The sequence below is a fragment of the Cucurbita maxima genome, unplaced genomic scaffold (genome assembly GCF_002738345.1).
Source record: "Cucurbita maxima cultivar Rimu unplaced genomic scaffold, Cmax_1.0 Cma_Scf00027, whole genome shotgun sequence".
Classification (NCBI taxonomy): Eukaryota; Viridiplantae; Streptophyta; class Magnoliopsida; order Cucurbitales; family Cucurbitaceae; genus Cucurbita; species Cucurbita maxima.
The window spans coordinates 3428178-3447368 of record NW_019272043.1 but is presented as its reverse complement, the minus strand read 5'-3'; the positions used below and the strand labels follow the sequence as shown (position 1 = coordinate 3447368).

At 37.1% G+C, this 19191-nt stretch overlaps 1 long non-coding RNA gene across 5 annotated transcripts in view; it reads left to right on the top strand.

The window, feature by feature from the left end:
- LOC111499694 overlaps positions 1-4454 on the top strand; it is a 6290-nt gene extending 1836 nt beyond the window's left edge. Inside the window, exons 3-7 of one of the 5 annotated variants that reach the window (XR_002720988.1) lie at positions 2271-2347; positions 2459-2547; positions 2680-2732; positions 2860-2948; positions 3326-4454. This is a non-coding gene — a long non-coding RNA (uncharacterized LOC111499694). Of the gene's footprint in view, positions 1-2180; positions 2548-2679; positions 2733-2859; positions 2949-3325 lie in introns of all 5 variants that reach the window. The other 4 variants (XR_002720987.1, XR_002720986.1, XR_002720984.1 and 1 more) reach the window with 4 other exon arrangements.
- Positions 4455-19191: the final 14737 nt, after the last annotated feature.

Below are 19191 nucleotides of genomic sequence, written 5' to 3'. Positions count from 1 at the left end.
TTTCCCCCCCCCCCAAAAAAAAAAAAAAAAAAAAAACTGCAACTTGAGCTTTGGGGATATTAAACTTATTTTGGGTAGAAGCACTCGGTGTTTGAGAATTTGTTTGACGTTGAGAAGAATTGATGGCAAACAGATTCTCATATTTAATTTTGCTTGAATTGAAAGCATAATGAGCAAATCTAGGTGGTAGCATGCTTGATATTGATTTGAACTAGGAAACTTCTATATACTTGGATGGGAATTTCTCTGTGATTTGAGTTGGGAGAGTGGTTGCTAATGGGTTTTGAATTATATATAGAGTGAGAAAGACAAGGTGAGAACGAAATAATATCAAAACAGGAGTCTGCTAGTCCTACTTTATCCAAGGATCTCGTGGACTTGCCAAATTGGTTGGAACATACTTTTTTTCTCATTTGGCCTGACTTCTGGTAGCAAAGACCCACTAGTTTGAGTGGAAGATAATAGAGTAGATAACAAGTGGTCTAGGAAAACAGAAAGCCAAAAGCTGTGACCAAGAATATAGATAGACCAAAAAAGAAAACCATTTGATGAGAAACTTTTGATCACTTGTTCCGCATCACTGGCCCAATGCATAGCTAACAAATTAGACCACCACGAAAGTACATTAGATACTCGACTATGTATCATAAATTTCCTTGGTTTTCATGTGAGCACTTCAATCCTACCTAATTAACTCTTTCACTAGTAACAAGATCACAACTTTACTGGTTTATATCCATTGATGCACCACCAAACAGGAATTTGCTTATTCTACTACATGAAATTATCTACCCTAAGAAACAAATATATCTTGACCTACAAACACTGTACTCAACCTCAAGTTATTGAAGCAAGCTTGCACAATTTTGATGTTATCACATTATGAGGTTAATCCAGAACTTGAGACTGGTAATTTTTCAAAAAAATCATTAGCCATGGAAATGGACTTTCAGCATCTTAATTAATTGTTGAAGAAGAGGTGCTTGATTAATACATAGTTTCTTATTGTTCTTAAAGAATCTCATTTAATGTTCAAATACCCACTCATTTTAAGCAAACATTGTAGGTCAGTTTTCATGTGAACTTCACATTGGCTTGTTCCAAATAAAAAATAATAAAAAGGAAGAAGACATAATTCCACAATCATGTATATTTTTATCCACATATGTCTATAATCTAATCTCCTTGTAGTTTAGATTCATTCAATTTGTTTTGTGGGACTTCAAATAGCTGTATTTATATGTTGTGTCAAAGGCTTACCTTCCAAGTTTGGATTTGTTCATGTCTTCAGCCGGATGGTTTATATTTTTTAAACAGATAAATCTTCAATTCATTTAGACCGAAAAATTTTGTGCCATTTAATGAGTTTTCTCCATGTTGTATGTTGGCATAGCACAAAATTAGGTGAATGGTTGAGATGTCCTAGATGTCTTAGGCATGTCTTTAACAAGAGTGATGACTATCGCTTCACTCTTGTGTGACAATGGCTTACCTTCCAAGATTAGTTTTGTTCTTGTCTTCAGCCAAGTGGTTTTGATTTTTTAATCAGATAAATCTTCAATTCATTTAGACAGAAAAGATCTATGCCATTTAACGAGTGTGCTCCTTGTTCTATGTTGGCATAGCACAAAATGAGGGGAATGGTTGAGATGTCTGAGATGTCTTAGATGTCTTAGGCATGTCCGTAACAAGAGTGATGACTATTGCTTAAGGTATGTGATTAACATAATAAACAAACTATCACTAAGCCACAATTTTCTACGCAAATGGGTCCTCCATGGGTTTTCGGTGACTGATATCTCAATATTAGTTCCCAAGTAGCTGAAGATTATTACCTAGACAGGATCATGCAATACAGTAGACTTCACAAGCACTTGCCTCCTAGTTGGCCCCATTCAAACATATCTAGCACTCATTTCTTAAAGCAAGCTATTACCCACATCACCCTTTTCAACTTACATACATGATTTTGAATCCCCATGCAACTTGCATCTCAAACTTTCAACCAGTCACCAAGCTTCTCTCTAGCTGTTGTGCAACTTCAAGGTTTTTTCAATTAAAAATTACTCGAATTCCTCTTGTGGAGAACAAACCTGTGAGTTTTCATTTGGCGAAAATTGTAAATATTGTGCTAAGTCTTAGACTTTCTTCTCTAACAACAAACCACGGATCTTCAATAGTCTGCAAAGATTATTGTGCAGTTTACATCGGACAATGTCAAGGGAGCAGTTTGTGATTCCAGTAGCTTACTGTAATCAACCATTTTTCAGGGACTTACTAAGTCGAGCCAAAGAAGAATTTGGCTGCAGTCACCCTATGGGATGCTTCACTATTCCCTACATCGATGGTACATTCGTTGATCTCATCTCCCAATTGAATGAGTCCTGAAATAAGATGTATTTGTTAGACATGGCCTAGTAAACTAGATAGTACCATTCTTATATATGCTCTTTTGTAGGTGGAGATAAAAGAAATGCCTCTCCCAATGATGTATAGAGAACTTCATATACTAATTTTAGAAAATGAAAACAATTCATTCCATGCAAGGTCTTCTCTTTTTTTTCTTCTTTTGCATAAGGGTTATTTACTTTTCTTTTCTGTTATAAACACATATTAGAGCCATTACACTTCATGGACTCGACTTGAAAATAGAATTATTGATAATCTTCATTTTTATAGTGACACCTCTCGGGGCCTAGACCTTCCCAAATACATTTTGTTTTGTACATAAGGTACTCAACTATGCACAACTAATTGTTTTTAGTTCTCATATAAGCATTTCAAATCCTCTTTGATTCTTCCATTAGCAACATTATCACTACTCAAGCGGTTTGTATCTATTGGTGCTCTACGAAACAGGAAGTACGTTTTCTACATGACATGTCTACCATAAGCAACAATTTTTATCTGGTTTACCAACACCGTACTAAACCTTGAAAGTTGTCGGAGTAAGCTTGCACCATCTTTGATGTTTTTATATTCTTCAGTTAACCGACACTTGAGAATGATGATATTTCAAAAGAAATACTCTTGGAAATTACTATTCTGTATCGTTATTAATTTTTGAAGAAAAGATGCTTGATTCCTATGTAGATGCTTATTCGGTTTAAAAAGAATCTTATGTAATATGCCAATATCCACTCATTATGAGTAAACAATGTAGGTCAGCTTTCATGTGAACTTCACATAGGATTGTTTGAAACACACTAAAAATAAAAATAAATAAATAAAACAAGAATACAAAAGTAGGATCTCACAATCTGCATCAAGAACAGTAGATTTTTTTGCTACTTCTGACTGTGATCTACCTTACTGTCTCATTCAGGTTCATCATTTGTGGGACTCCAATAGCTGTACTGATGTATCACAAAGGCAAAGACTTAGCTGCCATGTTCGGTTTTGTTCTATTTTCAGCCAGATACCTTAGAATTTTTTTTTAAAAAGTTAGATTTATATTCAATACATATAGACAGAAATAATCTATGCCATTAAATGGGTCTCCTGTTGTATGTTGACAAGGAAAAAAAAAAAATAAGGGAAATGGTTTTCATGTTTCAGGCATATCTCTAACAAAAGTCATGAACTTGCTTATGCCACGTGCTTAGCATAACTAACAATTTTTTACTTTGGCCCCAATTTTCAGCTAAAATTGGTCCTTTACTGGCTGATTTTCCCAAGAAGTTTGGTGACTTTGTTTACCCAATATTATTTCCCGAGTTCCTGAGGATAATGGGAGACAGGACCATGTGATACAGTATACTTCACAAGTACTTGCCTTCTGGTTGGTCCCATTCAGAGATTTCTCACCACTCATTTCTTAGAGAAAACTATTGCTTACGTCACCATTTTTCTTCTATACATATACTTGTTTTTAAGACCCAAGCAACTCAGATCTCAAACTTTCAACCACCCACGAAGTTTTCTCGTTCTCTCAATTGCTATTGGGAAACCTCAAGTTTCTTCAATTCTAAATTCGTTTACTTTCTGTTCTGAATAACAAAACCATGGGTTTTCGTCTGGAAAAAAATTGTAAATGCTGTGCAAAATCTAGGACTTTCTTCTCTAGCAACAGACCAAGGATTGTCTGTAGTCCGCAAAGGCTATTGTGCAGTTTATGTAGGAGAGAGCCAAAGGCGGTTTGTGATTCCAATAGCATACTTGAATCAGCCATTTTTCAAGGACTTGCTCAGTGAAGCTGAAGAAGAATTTGGCTACAATCACCCTTTGGGAGGTCTCACCATTCCCTGCAGTGATGATAAATTCATTGATCTCCTCTCTCATTTGAATTAGGCGTGAACGAGAATATTAGTTAGACAATCTTGTAGTTTATATAGTACCATTCTTATATACATTTTTTTTGAGGGAGAGATAAAATGCCTTCCCAAATGATGTGTACTGGATTACATATACAAATGTTAGAAAATGGAGTTATTTCATTCAAGTTCTTCTCTTTACATATTCTCTCTTCGTTTCAACTTCTGTGCATTACTTTTTCGTTAGCATAAAAGTAGATATATACCAATGCGACTCTTCTGCATGAACTTCATTCGACAAATAGTTTCGTAGGACTGGTGTAATATCATCTTGTTACTAGAAATTAGATTATATAAAGTCTACATAAATTAGAACATAGTCCACGAACCATGTAAATCTTGTATCATTCTCTTGCATATAACTTTTTCTTTTGCTATTAATATTTTTGTGGCCTTTGATATAAAAACTTCTGTTCTTTTTCTTTGTACAAGTATTGGTAACGTCAAGCAGATAATAATTGTATTAGTATTGGTAAATTATATCTTAAAATGATTGTTTCTGGTTATTCTTATATTTCTTTGTACAGGTATTCAAACCTATTTTGATCAACTGTCATGCCAGTTGATATGGATGGACCTGCAGGGCTTTTTTTAGTGAAACGATTAGGATGGAAGTGTAATAATAGTAGAGCCTGTTTCCCTTAACCCCTTGTACTAAGTGATTTCCTTTTCTTTTTTCATTGACAACACTGCTAGACACTATGATAATGGAGATCAAAATTGATTTCCCTCACATAAACGCACGCAAGATTTTCACAGTTTCAATGTCAAACAATCCTATTTGGTCATTGGCATGATAATTGATTATGTAACAGCCCAAGTCCATCACTAACAAATATTGTCCCATTTGACCCGTTACGTATTGCCTTCAGTCTCATGGTTTTAAAATGCGTCTATTAGGGAGAGGTTTCCACACTACTCTTATAAAGGATGCTTCGTTCTCCTCTCCAACCGATGTGGGATCTCACAATCCACCCTCCTTGGGAGCCCAGTGTCTTCGCTGGCACACTGCCCGGTGTTTGGCTCTAATACCATTTGTAACAGCCCAAGTCCACCGCTAACAAATATTATCTGCTTTTGCCCGTAATGTATCGCCGTCAGCCTCGTGATTTTAAAATGCATCTATTAGGGAGAGGTTTCCACACTCTTATAAATGATGTTTCGTTTTCCTCTCCAACTTATATGGGATCTCACAGATTAGATACGATGTCAGCACATAGGGAGTAAATTCCATAAAGTTGACATAAGCTTTGTGTTCTGGTGGGGATACATTAAAGTTATCTTTCTAACTTGCTGCTAAGGTAAAGGTTAGCTCTCATCCCTCTTGAATACCTTAGTGAGACATCAGCCTCATTTTTTTTCTTCCTTAGAATAAGTCTATTCATCCAAAAAAACCTTGATGAAATTCAAAGAGAAAAATCGCACTTATTTTGAATGCTTTGACAATCTACTATGACTAGGAGAATGTGGAAAAGAAAACAAAGTTGGTCAAACTGTCTGCATCAGGTAAAAATTTCACCACTTCTAGTTTTGTTCTAATTATCTTGAATCTCTTTGTCGTTTAGGCTTATGGATTTGGTTTGTGAGACTCCAACAGCTGTACTAATATGTCATCAAAGGTTAGCTACCAACTTTGTTTTGTTCATATCTTCAGCCCTTTGGTTTAGATTTTTTAATTAGATAGGCCTTCATCCCATGTAGACAGAAACAAAATATGCAATTAAATGAGTATGCCTCCTTGTTATATGTTGGCATGACAAAGAATTAGGGGAACAGTTTCTATGTCTAAAGCATGTCTCTAACAAAAGCGATTATCGCTTTTGTAATGTGCTTAACATAACTAACGAGTTTTCGCTACAATTTTCAGCTCGAACAGGTCCTCCATTGGCTGGTTTTCCCAAAATGTTAGGTGAGTTTGTTATCCCAATATTATTTTTTCCAAGTAACTGAAGATTGTTATCTAGAGTACATTGTGTGAGATCCCACATCGGTTGGGGAGGAGAACGAAACATTCTTTATAAGGGTGTGGAAATCTCTCCCTAGCAAACGTGTTTTAAAAACCTTGAGAGGAAGCACGAAATGGAAAGCCCAAAAAAAACAATATCTGCTAGCGGTGAGCTTGGGCTATTACAAACTGATATGCGTCGCTATACTTCACAAGTATGTGGTACAATAGACCTCACAAGTACATTCCTCCTAGTTGGCCCCATTCATAGATGTCTCGCTAGTCACCACTCATTTCTTAGATCAAGCGAGTGGCCACGTCTCCCTTTTTAGTCTATATATACATACTTGTTTTCAATTCCCATGCAACTCAAATCTCTTCTCTCTCTCTCTTTCAAGTGCTATTGTGCAACTTCTAGATTCTTAAATTCAACTCTGACTTCTTCTTGAGGGAGAAACAACCATGGGTTTCCGCTTGGAAAAAATGGTAAATGCTATGCAAAATCTTAGACTTTCTTCTCTAACAACCCACCATGGATCTTCAGCAATCCGCAAAGGTTATTGCGCGGTTTATGTGGGAGAAAGCCAAAAGAAGCGGTTTTTGATTCCAGTAGCTTACTTGAACGAACCATTTTTCAAGGACCTGCTAAATCAAGTTGAAGAAGAATTTGGTTATGATCATCCTATGGGAGGCCTCACTATTCCTTGCAGCGATCATACATTTATTCGTCTGATCTCTCGTTTGAACGAGTCATGAAAGAAGATATATTTGCCAGATTAGTTATGAGGATCAAATATATTGTCTTTATACACTTTTTTGTGGGAGAGATAGACTGCCTCCCCAGATGATGTATACAAAATTCAATATAGAGACTTATTCCATGAAAATTCTTCTCTTTAATTGAAAATATTCAAGTTGCAAAATACAAAAAAGGTACTCCAAATTTTTGTCATTTCAATTTTCATTTCATGTTATGTTTGGGATTGTATTTTTATATGAACGGATTATTTTCCATCCTTAATCTACATTTGCATTCTTTTCTCTAGATATTTATGACAGACTGGTGTTGTGAATCTAGGACCATATAAATCCTAGCTTCATTTTTCTACGTGGACTTCATTATGCAAACAGTTTCAGAGTATTATTGATTGCATCACAAGTTAGATCATTCAACTATGACACTATTCATTCCACATACGTGGCTTCAACAGCCAAATTCAAACAAAACCATTATAGGATCAAATCTAGAGTTGTTTTTAGATGTGACTTTTGGTCTAATTCTTAAACAGATGAAAATATCTAGTATTAGCCGACTGAATTTTGTATTGTAGTTATGTCTGACATTGAAGGCTAGCATGGTAGAACAAGTTCATGTGCTGTAGTCACTCTGGTTTTCTCTTCTACTTATTTCATGTCATGGGAACATTCCTTTGTCATTCAAGAAACATGATGATATTAGCTGACAAGAGTTTTAATTTCAGGGCTTTGAAGATAATAGCTAATAAGATTCTTGTTAGAGAAGATGGGGCAAAGGTAGGCAGACGCTGTCGAGACACTGAAAAGAGCCTTGCCTTCAGCTTTTTATTTTTGTAGCACGAAGCTTCATCAAAACATGACATCTCCGTCTAATCTTTTTAGTTTTGAAGGTACACAATTTCTTTCATGTATATTTGTCACGACTCGGACTACATATTACATTTCACTAATCACTACATTTGGAATGGGTAATATTCTCTCTCTAATACGTTTATTGTGTAGAGATATTGTCTTCTTTGGGCTTTCCTCTCAATGTTCTTAAAACACGTCTGCTAGAGAGAGTTTTCCACACCCTTATAAAAAATGTTTCGTTTTCCTCCCCAACCGATGTGGGATCTCACAATCCACCTCTCTTCGGGGCCCAGCGTTCTCGTTGGCACTCGTTCCTTTCTCCAATCAATATGGGACCTCCCAATCCATCTCTCTTTGGGGCTCAACGTCTTTGCTGGCACACCGCCTCGTGTCTACCCCCCTTCAGGGCTTAGTCTCCTCGCTGACACGTCGCCCGGTGTCTAACTTTGCTACCATTTGTAACAGTCCAAGCCCATCACTAGCAGATATTGTCCTCTTTAGGCTTTCCCTCAAGATTTTTAAAACGCGTCTGCTTGGGAGAGGTTTCTTCTCTCCAACCGATGTAGGATCTCACATGTATCTTCATTTCCACGTGAAACCGTCTTTTTGTAGAATCATATTCATATGGTTCTAGGGGCACATGCAACATGTTAAATTGGCTCTAATTTTGTAACGTCTTTTTCAGATCAATTTTTTTCTTCTAGGAATACTTAGAGATGTCTCATAGCCAATCCACTATTCTAAGGCCATCCATTTACAATAAAAAAAAATGGAGTTTTTCCTTGGTTTAAGTGGATGCGTTGCTGGTTGTTCTCCCAGAACTTGCAGACTTGCTATGTTTTTGACAAATACACAAGGGCGTTTTCTACAGTGCTCTTGGTAAGTAAGTATCCATGTGGCTCAACAGACAAGTGTCACAACCATGTCCCACTTATTTAATGCATTTAATAGCATTTCAAAACTTTTTAAGAGCCGTTCCTTGCATTTCCTAGCATTAAATATCTTCCTCCGATCTTAATCATTCTCAAAATTCTCTATTTGGAGAGACAGCCAGGTTATTTCTTAGCTCATCCTCCATTGATCAGGAAATCGTGTGGCGTTTACTACTGCTAATTCAACGAAGCACTTTTTAGTCTATGCAGAGTTGAAAGAAGATTTTTCCGAAGTTCCTAAACCAATTTTGTAATGGCCCAAGCCCACCGTTAGCAAATATTGTCCTTCTTGGACTTTCCCTTCCAGAATTTCCCTTGACGTTTTAAAAACACGTCTGATAAGGAGAGGTTTCCACACTTCTAAAAGATGCTTAGTTCACCTTCCCAACTGATGTGGGATATCATAATCCACCTCCCCTTCAGGGCCCAGCGTCCTCGTTAGCACTCGTTGTCTTCTCCAATCGATGTGGGACCCCCAATTCATTCCCCTTCAGGGCCCAGCATCCTTGTTGGCACACTGCCTCCTGTACACCTCCCTTCAGAGCTCAACTTCCTTGCTAACACATCTCCCGGTGTCTGGTTCTGCTTCCTCTCAAGGTTTTTAAAATGCATCTGCTAGGGAGAGGTTTCAACATCTTTATAAAGGATACTTAGTTCTCCTCTTCAACCGATGTGATCTCACAAATTACCACCGTGAGTTCCCAACTTTCTGCTTTATTGTATTTCTTATTCTTCTACTGCTTCACTTTATGCATAAAAACAGGTGCTGAGATTAGTGACAAATATACTTTACATGGAATCAACAGTAAAAAGAGTAAAAAATCATCTAGCATTCAATGACATGAGAGAGAATCTGCATTCTGTTGCTTTTGTATGTCAATGTTAGCCCATAAACTTGTCTCTTTTGGCTTGCTTTCAATTTGCACCCCACTCCCAGTTGCTTTCTTTAGACAACGTTCACATATTTGGCCTCTCCCTTCCCTCCCTATAACCCAAGAGCCACCTAACTGCGCCCCTAGCTCTAGGGCTCTCATCCACCCAGCTTTCCCTTTCCTATCTTCTCCTTTATTTGGGTTATGGCTGATTCTGTAGGAAATTTGTTTAGGACCAAACAAAGAGACTGTTACTTTCTCGGCCGATCCCGAACCGCAAGTTGGAAGACAAAGCCATGTGAAACCCTTGTGAACTCTGCTCCTGCTTCTTTCTCCATTGCCTTAGAACTTCAATATGATATCGTCCTCTTCCACCGATCTATCGATATAAATATAGATGTAAACTCATGGTTGAAAGCAACCCAAGTCTGCAATTTTCTCTTCATTGTTTGTTATGTGAAGAGTTCCGTTGAACCAAGAACGAAAAACCGCCATGGGAATCGGTTTACGGAGTGCCATTCTCACAAAGAAAGTTCTTAAATAGTGTATTTTGAGTGAAAGAAAGACAATATCAACATCATTGGATGTTCCTAAAGGCTTCTTTGCAATTTACGTAGGAGAGAGTCTTTACAAATGCTATGTTGTTCCTCTATCGTACTTGAAAAAGCTTCATTTCAGGATTTGCTTTAAGAGATTTGAAGAAGAATTTGGCTTTGGTCACCCAATGGGTAGCTTAACTATTCCATGCAGAGAAGATACTTTCATCCATCGAAGTCACTTCTAGTATAACGGCCCAAGTCGAAATCCATCGCTAGCAGATATTGTGTTCTTTGGACTTTCCCTTTTGAGCTTCCCCTCAAGGGTTTGAAATGCGTCGGGTGGAAGGAAGGTTTCTACACCCTTATAAAGGATGTTTCGTTTCCCTCCTCAACTAATGTGGAATTGTGAAATCTCATGTCTAAGCTTTGGTTGTAAATGAATTTAAAGTATAATTTTTTGTACGGTGGGGATTTTCCCTTTATATTTTGCAAGGCTTCTCAATTTTTTTAATCATCCTCCTAAGAAAATGGCTTTATGAGAAGAAATGTTACTTTTAACGTTCCTTCTACTAATAATGTGAAAGCATAACAATTAAAAACTAAAACAAATGGAAACAATTCAACCTAAGCAATTTCTTACCAAAGATTTCGAAGATAAATTATCTAATGCTTAATGCCACGATTGTACATTTTCAATCGTGTGCCATGATCTCGACGTGCTCACGACAAGCCTGGAGGGGAACCCACGCCCCATATTCATTTTTTGCCTGGCTTCGTTGCACCTTAAGCGATGTTTGTTTTTGTCAACCAAACACAACTTGTGCAGAATCCAAGCTGGTTCGACCACACATGTTGCCTGTACATGCATGTTCAATCATCTGCGACTTAACCGACTTTTCTCTACACTAAGCCAAGTCATTTAGCTCGACTTCGGGCCAAGGTCTCTCAATCTAACCTTGATCTATGTTTCCAATTAACATAACCCTAATTTTCCTTTTTGAAAAAAAAAAAAAGCGCTTTTTCCAAACAATTTTCTTTTATTTTGCATAAATTAAAAATAAAAATAAAAAAAAACATAAGTCCGTTTCTTATTAAAAGAAGAGAAAAAAAAAAGCTCCATAAATCAACTTTTCAGAAACTAAAAAGAAAACAATAAGCTTTTAAAAATACTTAAAATAAAATCCTTTTTTGAAAGACGAATCTGCCCTTGTTTGCAAAACCGACCTTAACGGTAGTTTTTTAACTGTCATAACGGTATTGTGCCAATGACAAAATAATCTCTGAGCTAATAACGTAAAGTTACCAAACACCCATTCTTTTGATTTCGAGCCCTCACCATTTTCATATTAGACGAAGTCCTGATTTCTTTGCCAGTTTCTTGTGCCGTTCTTCTGAAACCAAAAATCTCACAGCCGCCATTAAGAAGCTTCACGCCCATCTTCTTAGAACCCACATCCAATTTTTCTCCCCTGACCTTCACTATATAAGCTCATTCAATCTTACTCCCAAACCCCACCCCCGATTTTCATTTGCAAAGCTTAAGCAGCGTCTTCAAATGCATCATCCCCAGAAGTTCTTTAACCTTCAACGTCATAATTTCCCAGTTTTTTCGACATGGGTCTCCGGATTTCTCTTTCAAATGGAGTTCTATTCATACGTATGTCCGGTGCAGCACTTTGAGTGCATTTTCGCTTGTTCATAATGCGGTGTATGAAAAATAGATGCACGATTTCGTGGGGTAATCAAATTGGTTATGTAGTGTTTTTGTGGGAGTGCGATTATTGAAATGTAAGCAAAAATTTTACTGATTAGTGATGCAGATGAAGTGTTTGATGAAATGCCCATGAGGAATACTGTGTGTGCAAATGCACTATTGGCTAGAGATGGCAAGGCTAGGATGTGGGTCCATGGACTTGAATTGGTACGGGAGATGCATGAGGATTATTGAGAGGAGTAGTCCTACGTTGGCTAATTAAGAGGAAGATAATGAGTTTATAAGTAAGGAACACTATCTCCATTGGTATGAGGCCTTCGGGGGAACCAAAAGCAAAGCCGCGAGAGCTTATACTCAAAGTGAACAATATCATACCATTATGGAGAGTCGTGATTTCTAACACTACAATGACACTAGGTGAGAAAGTGCATACTTATCTACTACGAACGGTTTATGATATTACCAGTGATGAGGATCTACAAAGAACGTTAATTGAATTGTTTGGGAAGAGTGGCGTAGTAGAAATAGCATGGCATGTATTCAATTTCGCAGGACTTGGACAAAAAGAAAAGGGATATTCTAGTATGGACTTCTATGTTTAGTGTATATGGTAGAAACGGGTGTTACAAAAGAGTGATTGAACCGTACAACCAGATGTTGATGGAAGGGATCAAACCAAATAGTGTAGCTTTTGCGACAGTCATATCAGCTTGTGGTCATACCGAAGTACACCATTTGTTCGACACATGAGTCACTTTTGACGACACCTTCGAGGCTCATAACTTTTTTGTTCGATATTTGAGCATTCTATTGACATGGCTAAATTAAGAGCATGGCTTTGATACCATGTTAGGAATCACAGATCTCCGCAATAGTATGATATCGTTCACTTTGAGCATAAGCTCTCATGGCTTTGCTTTGGGTTTTCCCAAAAGGCCTCGTACCAATGGAGATGTATTCCTTACCTATAAACCCATGATCATTCCCTAAATTAGCCAATGTGAGACTCCTTTCCAACAATTCTCAACTGTAGGGCACTTGAATTGGATCCTCAATGCTCGGATATTCATTATGCTATGCTGGTTTTAGCTTGTGGAATGAGATAGAGCATTTGAGGCAATTTGAGAGAAAAGAAGGGCTGTATAAAGCTGTTGGATAGTGTTGAATATCGTTTATTCATATAACCTTTTGTAAAGTTAAACTGCTCTAGTAACCTATTTTTATGAGAGAATGGTTTATCATGAGGTGCCATGATGAAAACGTTTCATTGAGCCTATGGAGAGTTTTTAGCTTGTATCACAGATATCAGTAATGACACGGCTCAATTGTTATGCCAACTGATACAAAGAGAGTTTCCTGAACTGTAGTGAGCAAAACAAGAGAGCAAAAGTACAAGTTCTCAGACTATTTGTGCTGTCTGAGGATCTCCCTCGACTTAGTTCAGCTCTCATCTCCATCCGCTTAATATTTCTCTACCTTATTCGAGGTGGGTTCCGCTCCCCTTATGTATAAAGATGCTGTTAACTGACCACATGGACAGTTCAATGAGCTTGTGAACCATTCATATATTCTTTTGAACAAGAAACTAAGCCATTAATCTTGATGAGGTAGCTACATTTCATGATCTTTTCTATTACTCGAAAGCTCAGATTGTTGAACGTAGATGACAAAATAAGGTTGATGATATCAAGTCCTGGTGTAGATAACGATGTTCAAGCGCAGCTTTGTTAATTTCCTGACTTGCCTATCTTTTTCTTGGGACACTCGGCACTCTCTTTCCTAAGGATGATAGACATGCACATAGACACATATCAGCTACAATTTTAAGAAATCAGTACATGAATTAGAATGTCATCATTCAAAGTTTTCAACTTTGTTTTGGCTGGAAGTATGCATGAGTTTACAATCCAGCGGTTGCTTGGCATATATATTCTGACAACATGTATGTCGTGTACATCTCATGGAGAGAAGCCTTCATGCAACGGCCCAAGCCCACCGCTAGTAGATATTGTCCTTTTTGGGCTTTCTCTTTCGGGCTTCCCCTCAAGGTTTTTTAAAACTCGTCTGGTAGGGAGAGGTTTCCACACCCTTATAAAGAGTGTTTCGTTCTCCTCCCCAACCGATGTTGGATATCACAATCCACCCCCCTTCAGGGCTTAGTGTCCCCACTGACACTTGTTCCTTTCTCCCATCGATGTGGAACCTCCTCACTAGCACATTGCCCGGTGTTTGGCTCTGATACCATTTGTAATGGCCCAAGCCCACCGCTAGTAGATATTGTCTTCTTTGGGCTTTTCCTTTCGACCTTCCCCTCAAGTTTTTTTTTAAAACGCGCTTGTTAGGGAGAGGTTTCCACACCCTTATAAAAGGTGTTTCGTTCTCCTCCCAAACTGACGTAGAATATCACACTTCAACGGTTAGTACTTTGACTTTGACTGTCCTATCTCTTTGTTAATAGTTGCAAAACCTTTTATAAAGCTTCATTAAGATTATATCCTAAGGACTAGGAGCAACATTAACCATTATGTTTAATCATTCATTTTGTTTAAGGTTTGAAATCTTGCAGTACTTCTCGATGAGCTGCCAAGCTTTTCAAATGCAGGTATCTTCCAATGATCAACAAGGTTCTTTTCTAAACTAAGTTGAGTATGAATTCCACCTTTTTTTTCCATTAGTTTAACCAGTGTTGCATCCAAACACTAGTCGGTGACAATGTTGTTAGCACAAGGACCTTTGTGATTGATATCACTTGATCTTAACCCTCTAACTTCCATTGTAAAGGCCCCACCCCGTTGCTTTTTATCTTTTGCTTTCGCTGTTGCTACCTATTTGATCTGTAGGACAAGGAAGTTTAGGCTTCCTTGTGGGTTCTAATGCTCTCCCCTATGCTATCTATCTGCAAATAGGAAGGTTAAAGAATGGTATCATGAATTGTGATTTGAACTTGGTTTGAACAGATTCAGAATCTTTACCATTTCTAAATTTAGGTGACTTTGTATGATCATCATAAAGAACTCATTAACTTCTAAAATGTTATTATGAATAAGAGTTTCATTTTGCTGCTTCATAGTGAATTGTTCATTATTAGCTCTTTGCAAAATGATCTTGACAGATCAGGGCTGTGACTACTAGTGTTCAGAACCGACATTTTCGAGCGAAAATACTGGAAGGTTGTAATATTTGATCCCATCATTCTAATTCAAACAGTATTATTATGAAACTTGTCGTCAATTGTACTCTGTTTTCTCAGTAATTGATATGATTTCTTCCTTCTGAAATATATAGGCATCGCATATCAAAGGAAAATTTCAGGGAAAAGTTCATAGGATGTTGCAGAATACACATGATCAATCACAGACCTTTCTCCAGTACATGGCTTTTAATGGGGATGGGACCCTATGGCCCTTCTTTTGGTTTGGACTTGCATGTGCAGCATGTTCATCGTGACGATTTCGTATCGATCTTGCTCTTGTTTCGTAAATTTTCTTACGAGGTACAACACGATCCTATCCTCGAGTTTTATATTAGCTCCATCAATTTCTTGATCGATTAAAATGTTCCATTTCCATCCCGATCAATCATTATTTCATTGTGCTTCTAATCCAGGTTTCTTATTGTAACGGCCCAAGTCTGCCATTAGCAGATAGTGGCCTCTTTGGATTTTCTGTTTCGGGATTTCCCTTAAGGTTTTTAGAACGCGTCTACTAGGAAGAGGTTTCCACACCCTTATAAAAGATGTTTCGTGTTTCGGGCTTCCTTTTAAGGTTTTTAGAACGTGCAACAACAGCTGGTTTCCACACCCAGACTGTTAGGGAGAGATTTCCACACCCACAATCCACCCCCCTTGGGGCCCAACGTCCTTGTTGGCACACCGCCTCGTATCCACCCCCTTCGGGGCTCAGCCTTCTCACTAGCACATCGCCCGATGTTTAGCTTTGATACCATTTGTAACGACTCAAGCCCACCGCTAGCAGATATTGTTCTTTTTGGGTCTTCCCTTTCGGGCTTCCCCTCAAAGTTTTTAAAATATATATGCTAAGAAGAGGTTTCCATACCCTTATGAAAGGTGTTCCATTCTCCTCCCCAACCAATATGGTATCTCACACTTATACTCTAGACCCTCGTTAGTCTTTCAACCATATGAAGTGTATGCATATTGTGGTTTGAGTTGCTGCAGATTACACCCAAACTCCCAACCAGAAAACTAATGTGGCGGCCTGCTGCAGGCTACATCTTCAGCATGCCTATCAAACCGGTCATCTCGACGACGACATCCCACATGAGGCTAACCTCTGCTAGCCAGACTGCCAGAATTGAAATGCTTGTTTCTCGGTTCGTGCAGCAGCTGGCAATCGAGATCGTAAGTCGAGGGTAAGGGGAATATGGTTATGGTTATAACAAAGTAAAAGTAGCAGTTTTCAAGTATCTAGGGGTGATCTGCCTTACTATGTTGTCTTCTTCACAAGAAGACTTGGGGACAAGAGTAACATGGCATTCCATGTGCTAATCACAAGGACTAGTCCCTATCAAACTCTCAAAAGAATATCCCTTTTACTGCTTTGGCTCAGCGAGTCACCGCATTCGGATACGAACCATACACCCATCGTCCCGTTATTTCTAGTTTAACATAGTATTAGAACAAAAGCGAATCCTTGTGATATCAATTCTTTTTTTCATTGATATTGTTCGCCCATGTTTGATGTCGTGAATCGATGCCATGAACCGAACTAATATTCGAATCAGCATGTCAAAAGAAGAGGTTCTTTTTTCATCGATTTAGGTATTTTTACCAACTGTTTGTCCTAAAATGTACAAGAGATTCTCTTTTCTACCTATGAAACTATGGCCATCATTCACGCAATCAAATGTCGATATGATGTTTGAAAAAAGGTTCTAAAGTAGCTTCTAAGAACCTTAAATTGGAAGACTTTGTGTTTTTTCATTAGAGTTGAAGCATTAAAGGCTCTACTCCATGTATTATATACTTGCTAGTCTCGTAAAATTATCAAGTTTTCAACTCAAGAGCTTGAACAAGAAACGTCTCAAGACCTTCTAACAATGAGATTTTCATAATGTGATTGTTTCTTAATAACCGTTAGATGTATATCTGACAATCTGCATGACTTTTCCTAACCATTGGATACACGTTGAAGTACTTTTACGGTTTCTTTCTCCTACATTCCATAGCTTAAAATTATCAAACACATTGTCTTTCTTCCATAAGATTACCAAATCTACCCATCAAACATACAACCACTCCTTGAACTCAAGCTATACAAATCCAACTCGTAACATCCCCTAGGTTAGAATTGTTACCGATATTTATGGTGAGATCCCACGTCGGTTGGAGGGAGAAACGAAACGTTCTTTATAAGAGTGTGGAAACCTCTCCTTAGTAAACACGTTTCAAAAACCTCGAGGAAAAATCCAACAAGAGAAGCTCAAAGAGAACAATATCGTATATACTTCTTTCATTTAGCACTTGACACGTGATTTAGTGACGTATTACTTCACTTCACGAGCCCCGCAAACAAGTAGAAATTTTTGTAGAGAGAGAGATGGAAGAGGGCAGGCTAAGGAGAAAATGAAAGCTTTGGTAATACTGACACTGGGGATTTCTGTCTGACTGTAGCCAATTCTGACTTTGTGGCTGTGGAATTATGAGGACCATACCCATAATAATAATAATAATAATAATACACAAATAAATAATAATAATAATTAATTAATTAATTAATTAATAATTAATAAATAAATAAAGGCATGCTTTTCTGGTACACTTAATTTTATCACCAAACATTGCTCTTCCCTTGTCATTAATACGTGGGACAACACTCCATCACCATTGTCTTTTTTTTTAATTATTTATATTTTTCTTGCATGTAAATGAATTTAATATATATATATATATATATATATATATATACTTATAGGTCTGCTTAAAAAAAAATAATAATGATAATTAATAACTTAATGGGAAGACTTTAATTATTTTAAAAGTATTTCACGAATATGTCGAAGATAAATAGAGACAATTATTATTATTATTATTATTATTTAAGTATTCCTCGATCCTTAGTTCTGTTAAAGGTGAGAGTTTAAATTCACGGTCTCTTAACAAAAGACGGGATACAATATATCAACTACATGTAGTTATTTTAATAGTAAACTCATTTTCGAGTAATTAAATACTAATTTAAAATCCTTTTTCTTTTTTTTTTTTCATAATCAAGCTAAATAATTTATTATTATTATTATTATTATTATTATTATTTGCATTCTAGAATCGTGCCCCACGTATTAAATACACATTAGAAAAAAATAAAAAGATGTATGTATCTAATTAATTAGGTTCAAATTGACAACAAAATTTTGGAAATTAATTACAAAACTATATAATAAAAAAATATATCAAAATAGGAAAAGCACATGGGTTTGTAATTGTAAAATTAAATAATTAAATTTAAAAAATTAAAAAATTAAAAAATTGGAATATTGAGAATCCCACATCGAAACAAACACTAAATTTTAAAAAATTCCAACAGATTTTGTACTCCAAACAGTACACTTCCAATTGTTGCTCTCTTGTTTCAAGTAGACATCCCTAGTGGATCCTTCCTCTTCTTCCTTTATTTCTTTTATTCAAATTATAATATATTTTCAAATTAATTAGGGGTAGTTTTTACGAAAATTTAAACGTAGCTTCACGGCTTTGTTAAATGTGGTGTGTGTAGGTTTAAATAGTAAACGTCAATTACTATTTCAGTAACATTCCATGCCCAAAAATACGAAACTCGAATTGAACACTTGAGTATCATGTTCTACATGGTCACGTTACCTACTTGTCTTAACTGCTTCTAAGAGTGAAGTCTATCATGGACATGGCTACATTACCTACGTGTATCATGTGTGACATGACCACGTTACCTACTTGTCTTAGCTGCTTCTAAGAGTAAAGTCTATCTTGTGGCATGGTCACGTTACCTACGTGTATCTTGTGCGACATGACCACGTTACCTACTTGTCTTAATTACTTCTAAGAGTGAAACCTATCATGCGACATGGTCACGTTACCTACGTGTATCTTGTACGACATGACCATGTTACCTACTTATTCAGTGGCCTCGTTCAATCATTTGAGGTCGGAGTTGTCGTTGGGAAAGCGAACATCCAAAGCAAAGGTAGGCCCATTTGGTCTTTGGCTCCAACCATCTCTCCCTTCCTTCTATCTCTCTTAGGACACATTACCCTACACTCCCATGGCTGTC